General features: G+C 39.4%; 1 non-coding gene across 1 annotated transcript in view; it reads right to left on the bottom strand.

Annotated features, from left to right (window-relative positions):
* LOC143306758 (small subunit ribosomal RNA) overlaps positions 1–118 on the bottom strand; it is a 1,923-nt gene extending 1,805 nt beyond the window's left edge. The window contains exon 1 of the ribosomal RNA XR_013064074.1: positions 1–118. This exon is cut by the window's left edge and continues 1,805 nt beyond it. This is a non-coding gene — a ribosomal RNA (small subunit ribosomal RNA).
* Between the last annotated feature and the right edge of the window lie 7,382 nt (positions 119–7,500).

Here is a 7,500-nt window from a genome sequence, read left to right as displayed (position 1 = left end):
GAAACCAAAACTGATTTAATGAGCCATTCGCGGTTTCACCTTAATTCGGTATGTACTTAGACATGCATGGCTTAATCTTTGAGACAAGCATATGACTACTGGCAGGATCAACCAGGGAGCTTAGTTATTATTGTAAATTTAAATTTTCGTCGTCGGCCCTCCCTGTAAGACCGATCGACGTTAAGCCATTTCTCTTTTGTATGTAACACACATTTCATAAATTTTGTACCTCTTATAGAGGCCAAATATTCTCCTCCTCCTCTCATAAAGCACGAAAATCACTTTCACGCCGTGCATCCATCGTGCAAGCACGTAGACCACACACGCTGGACAATATAATAAAAGATAGCGCGGACAGTGGCATGCTATACAAATCGAGAAAGCGCGTACAGTGATCATGCTGGTCATTTTGCCACCAAATTTTATAATCTTTATCATTAGAGCGGGCCCACCAACCTCGTCTCTGTACTTTATACATTTCTCCTCCATCTGCACACACCTTTTCAAACATTAACGGAGAGAGTTCCTTGGACTTGCTTTAAATGTACATATTAGATATGTTGGAATCTCTCTCCTTTAGAAGTTTCCCCAGCCTTAAAACTTCTTTCATTTTTACTCCTCTCTCCATACTTATTTTCCTCTCTGAACGTATCAGAGAGGATTTTATTTCTGACACCTCTTGACTTTTCTTAAATTCAGGGACGTAATTTTGTTCATAATTCAGTGGACTTTTGTGTATTTTATACTTTAAATATTTCCAAACAGTCTCCCTTCTAAAAGTGATAGAACGAATTTTCGTCTAACACTACTTTCTTGGTTCAAAAATTTTATACAATCTTATAACTTTTTCAGTTTTAACAAATTTTGGTTACAGACAGTTGATGCTCAGTTTGTACAAGTATGCAACATTTATAAGTGCATACAGGTCACCAGCCTTATATTACAAGGCTCACCACATATGGGCCATTCGGTCTTAGACACCGACCCGTGGTAATGCTGTGTGGAGATTAATAATAATCCGCAACGGAAAACCGGAACGAGAATAGTCGAGAAAGTATATTCTCGAGGAGCGGTAGACTGCTTTTCAACCGAAGTCATAAAAGAGCCACACGCTCGACGCTACTCCCGACCGGTCCGAGCGAACCGAAAGTGCCTTCCTATAAATACCGAACGGCCGGCCGCTAGGTCGGCGACGCATGGGCTTACGCCCAGGCGTATGCCTGTGCAAACCGCCGTGAGAGCGTACCATCCCGCCGGCACGGTAAAACTTAGACTGAAAATATCGTCGAACATATCCTTTCATTTTATAACGTTCTATACATGAAAATTAATAAATTAACATGCAGGACATAATAAATTCACATTCTCATGTAAATCATGGGTTTAATTAATATTTTAAAAAATTTTAAAACCGCCCAGAACCGATGAGATGAAAATATTAAAACGATATTTTTGCATTTTCTTACGGTAAAACATTAACAAATAAGCGACTATAGCAATATAAAACTCCATTTGTAATTTAATTAATCAAAATTAATATTTTTTTTTGATTTTTCAGCGATCCAGAACCGATGAGACGAAAACATTAAAACGATATTTTTGCATTTTCTTACGACAAAACATTAACAAATACGAGACTATAACAATATAAAACTACATATGTAATTTAATTAATCAAAATTAATAATTTTTTTTGATTTTTCAGTGATCCAGAACCGATAAGTCGAAAATTTTAACAATCATATTTTTGCATTCTGTACCGTGGATCCATCGTTAAACGCTATTAAACTAACGTCCGTGATGGTATAAATGCAGATTTTCGCTCCGTTTAGCCAAAATAACGAACTATAGGTGCGCTCCGAAATATTTCAAAGTCCCAGCGGCGTATTGCTTCGCCTCTTAGAACCGATTAGTCGAAAATTTTAACAATCATATTTTTGCATTCTGTACCGTGGATCGATCGTTAAACGCTATTAAACTAGCGTCCGTGATGGTATAAATGCAGATTTTCGCTCCGTTTAGCCAAAATAACGAACTTTAGGTGCGCTCCGAAATATTTCAAAGTCCCAGCGGCGTATTGCTTCGCCTCTTAGAACCGATTAGTCGAAAATTTTAACAATCATATTTTTGCATTCTGTACCGTGGATCCATCGTTAAACGCTATTAAACTAACGTCCGTGATGGTATAAATGCAGATTTTCGCTCCGTTTAGCCAAAATAACGAACTTTAGGTGCGCTCCGAAATATTTCAAAGTCCCAGCGGCGTATTGCTTCGCCTCTTAGAACCGATTAGTCGAAAATTTTAACAATCATATTTTTGCATTCTGTACCGTGGATCGATCGTTAAACGCTATTAAACTAACGTCCGTGATGGTATAAATGCAGATTTTCGCTCCGTTTAGCCAAAATAACGAACTTTAGGTGCGCTCCGAAATATTTCAAAGTCCCAGCGGCGTATTGCTTCGCCTCTTAGAACCGATTAGTCGAAAATTTTAACAATCATATTTTTGCATTCTGTACCGTGGATCGATCGTTAAACGCTATTAAACTAACGTCCGTGATGGTATAAATGCAGATTTTCGCTCCGTTTAGCCAAAATAACGAACTTTAGGTGCGCTCCGAAATATTTCAAAGTCCCAGCGGCGTATTGCTTCGCCTCTTAGAACCGATTAGTCGAAAATTTTAACAATCATATTTTTGCATTCTGTACCGTGGATCGATCGTTAAACGCTATTAAACTAACGTCCGTGATGGTATAAATGCAGATTTTCGCTCCGTTTAGCCAAAATAACGAACTATAGGTGCGCTCCGAAATATTTCAAAGTCCCAGCGGCGTATTGCTTCGCCTCTTAGAACCGATTAGTCGAAAATTTTAACAATCATATTTTTGCATTCTGTACCGTGGATCGATCGTTAAACGCTATTAAACTAGCGTCCGTGATGGTATAAATGCAGATTTTCGCTCCGTTTAGCCAAAATAACGAACTTTAGGTGCGCTCCGAAATATTTCAAAGTCCCAGCGGCGTATTGCTTCGCCTCTTAGAACCGATTAGTCGAAAATTTTAACAATCATATTTTTGCATTCTGTACCGTGGATCCATCGTTAAACGCTATTAAACTAACGTCCGTGATGGTATAAATGCAGATTTTCGCTCCGTTTAGCCAAAATAACGAACTTTAGGTGCGCTCCGAAATATTTCAAAGTCCCAGCGGCGTATTGCTTCGCCTCTTAGAACCGATTAGTCGAAAATTTTAACAATCATATTTTTGCATTCTGTACCGTGGATCGATCGTTAAACGCTATTAAACTAACGTCCGTGATGGTATAAATGCAGATTTTCGCTCCGTTTAGCCAAAATAACGAACTTTAGGTGCGCTCCGAAATATTTCAAAGTCCCAGCGGCGTATTGCTTCGCCTCTTAGAACCGATTAGTCGAAAATTTTAACAATCATATTTTTGCATTCTGTACCGTGGATCCATAGTTAAACGCTATTAAACTAACGTCCGTGATGGTATAAATGCAGATTTTCGCTCCGTTTAGCCAAAATAACGAACTTTAGGTGCGCTCCGAAATATTTCAAAGTCCCAGCGGCGTATTGCTTCGCCTCTTAGAACCGATTAGTCGAAAATTTTAACAATCATATTTTTGCATTCTGTACCGTGGATCGATCGTTAAACGCTATTAAACTAACGTCCGTGATGGTATAAATGCAGATTTTCGCTCCGTTTAGCCAAAATAACGAACTATAGGTGCGCTCCGAAATATTTCAAAGTCCCAGCGGCGTATTGCTTCGCCTCTTAGAACCGATTAGTCGAAAATTTTAACAATCATATTTTTGCATTCTGTACCGTGGATCGATCGTTAAACGCTATTAAACTAGCGTCCGTGATGGTATAAATGCAGATTTTCGCTCCGTTTAGCTAAAATAACGAACTTTAGGTGCGCTCCGAAATATTTCAAAGTCCCAGCGGCGTATTGCTTCGCCTCTTAGAACCGATTAGTCGAAAATTTTAACAATCATATTTTTGCATTCTGTACCGTGGATCCATCGTTAAACGCTATTAAACTAACGTCCGTGATGGTATAAATGCAGATTTTCGCTCCGTTTAGCCAAAATAACGAACTTTAGGTGCGCTCCGAAATATTTCAAAGTCCCAGCGGCGTATTGCTTCGCCTCTTAGAACCGATTAGTCGAAAATTTTAACAATCATATTTTTGCATTCTGTACCGTGGATCGATCGTTAAACGCTATTAAACTAACGTCCGTGATGGTATAAATGCAGATTTTCGCTCCGTTTAGCCAAAATAACGAACTTTAGGTGCGCTCCGAAATATTTCAAAGTCCCAGCGGCGTATTGCTTCGCCTCTTAGAACCGATTAGTCGAAAATTTTAACAATCATATTTTTGCATTCTGTACCGTGGATCGATCGTTAAACGCTATTAAACTAGCGTCCGTGATGGTATAAATGCAGATTTTCGCTCCGTTTAGCCAAAATAACGAACTTTAGGTGCGCTCCGAAATATTTCAAAGTCCCAGCGGCGTATTGCTTCGCCTCTTAGAACCGATTAGTCGAAAATTTTAACAATCATATTTTTGCATTCTGTACCGTGGATCCATCGTTAAACGCTATTAAACTAACGTCCGTGATGGTATAAATGCAGATTTTCGCTCCGTTTAGCCAAAATAACGAACTTTAGGTGCGCTCCGAAATATTTCAAAGTCCCAGCGGCGTATTGCTTCGCCTCTTAGAACCGATTAGTCGAAAATTTTAACAATCATATTTTTGCATTCTGTACCGTGGATCGATCGTTAAACGCTATTAAACTAGCGTCCGTGATGGTATAAATGCAGATTTTCGCTCCGTTTAGCCAAAATAACGAACTTTAGGTGCGCTCCGAAATATTTCAAAGTCCCAGCGGCGTATTGCTTCGCCTCTTAGAACCGATTAGTCGAAAATTTTAACAATCATATTTTTGCATTCTGTACCGTGGATCGATCGTTAAACGCTATTAAACTAGCGTCCGTGATGGTATAAATGCAGATTTTCGCTCCGTTTAGCCAAAATAACGAACTTTAGGTGCGCTCCGAAATATTTCAAAGTCCCAGCGGCGTATTGCTTCGCCTCTTAGAACCGATTAGTCGAAAATTTTAACAATCATATTTTTGCATTCTGTACCGTGGATCCATCGTTAAACGCTATTAAACTAACGTCCGTGATGGTATAAATGCAGATTTTCGCTCCGTTTAGCCAAAATAACGAACTTTAGGTGCGCTCCGAAATATTTCAAAGTCCCAGCGGCGTATTGCTTCGCCTCTTAGAACCGATTAGTCGAAAATTTTAACAATCATATTTTTGCATTCTGTACCGTGGATCGATCGTTAAACGCTATTAAACTAACGTCCGTGATGGTATAAATGCAGATTTTCGCTCCGTTTAGCCAAAATAACGAACTTTAGGTGCGCTCCGAAATATTTCAAAGTCCCAGCGGCGTATTGCTTCGCCTCTTAGAACCGATTAGTCGAAAATTTTAACAATCATATTTTTGCATTCTGTACCGTGGATCGATCGTTAAACGCTATTAAACTAACGTCCGTGATGGTATAAATGCAGATTTTCGCTCCGTTTAGCCAAAATAACGAACTTTAGGTGCGCTCCGAAATATTTCAAAGTCCCAGCGGCGTATTGCTTCGCCTCTTAGAACCGATTAGTCGAAAATTTTAACAATCATATTTTTGCATTCTGTACCGTGGATCCATAGTTAAACGCTATTAAACTAACGTCCGTGATGGTATAAATGCAGATTTTCGCTCCGTTTAGCCAAAATAACGAACTTTAGGTGCGCTCCGAAATATTTCAAAGTCCCAGCGGCGTATTGCTTCGCCTCTTAGAACCGATTAGTCGAAAATTTTAACAATCATATTTTTGCATTCTGTACCGTGGATCGATCGTTAAACGCTATTAAACTAACGTCCGTGATGGTATAAATGCAGATTTTCGCTCCGTTTAGCCAAAATAACGAACTTTAGGTGCGCTCCGAAATATTTCAAAGTCCCAGCGGCGTATTGCTTCGCCTCTTAGAACCGATTAGTCGAAAATTTTAACAATCATATTTTTGCATTCTGTACCGTGGATCGATCGTTAAACGCTATTAAACTAGCGTCCGTGATGGTATAAATGCAGATTTTCGCTCCGTTTAGCCAAAATAACGAACTTTAGGTGCGCTCCGAAATATTTCAAAGTCCCAGCGGCGTATTGCTTCGCCTCTTAGAACCGATTAGTCGAAAATTTTAACAATCATATTTTTGCATTCTGTACCGTGGATCCATCGTTAAACGCTATTAAACTAACGTCCGTGATGGTATAAATGCAGATTTTCGCTCCGTTTAGCCAAAATAACGAACTTTAGGTGCGCTCCGAAATATTTCAAAGTCCCAGCGGCGTATTGCTTCGCCTCTTAGAACCGATTAGTCGAAAATTTTAACAATCATATTTTTGCATTCTGTACCGTGGATCGATCGTTAAACGCTATTAAACTAACGTCCGTGATGGTATAAATGCAGATTTTCGCTCCGTTTAGCCAAAATAACGAACTTTAGGTGCGCTCCGAAATATTTCAAAGTCCCAGCGGCGTATTGCTTCGCCTCTTAGAACCGATTAGTCGAAAATTTTAACAATCATATTTTTGCATTCTGTACCGTGGATCGATCGTTAAACGCTATTAAACTAACGTCCGTGATGGTATAAATGCAGATTTTCGCTCCGTTTAGCCAAAATAACGAACTTTAGGTGCGCTCCGAAATATTTCAAAGTCCCAGCGGCGTATTGCTTCGCCTCTTAGAACCGATTAGTCGAAAATTTTAACAATCATATTTTTGCATTCTGTACCGTGGATCCATAGTTAAACGCTATTAAACTAACGTCCGTGATGGTATAAATGCAGATTTTCGCTCCGTTTAGCCAAAATAACGAACTTTAGGTGCGCTCCGAAATATTTCAAAGTCCCAGCGGCGTATTGCTTCGCCTCTTAGAACCGATTAGTCGAAAATTTTAACAATCATATTTTTGCATTCTGTACCGTGGATCGATCGTTAAACGCTATTAAACTAACGTCCGTGATGGTATAAATGCAGATTTTCGCTCCGTTTAGCCAAAATAACGAACTTTAGGTGCGCTCCGAAATATTTCAAAGTCCCAGCGGCGTATTGCTTCGCCTCTTAGAACCGATTAGTCGAAAATTTTAACAATCATATTTTTGCATTCTGTACCGTGGATCGATCGTTAAACGCTATTAAACTAGCGTCCGTGATGGTATAAATGCAGATTTTCGCTCCGTTTAGCCAAAATAACGAACTTTAGGTGCGCTCCGAAATATTTCAAAGTCCCAGCGGCGTATTGCTTCGCCTCTTAGAACCGATTAGTCGAAAATTTTAACAATCATATTTTTGCATTCTGTACCGTGGATCCATCGTTAAACGCTATTAAACTAACGTCCGTG

The sequence above is a fragment of the Osmia lignaria genome, unplaced genomic scaffold, assembly GCF_051020975.1.
Source record: "Osmia lignaria lignaria isolate PbOS001 unplaced genomic scaffold, iyOsmLign1 scaffold0035, whole genome shotgun sequence".
Taxonomy (NCBI): Eukaryota; Metazoa; Arthropoda; class Insecta; order Hymenoptera; family Megachilidae; genus Osmia; species Osmia lignaria.
This window is presented reverse-complemented; position numbering and strand designations above follow the sequence as displayed.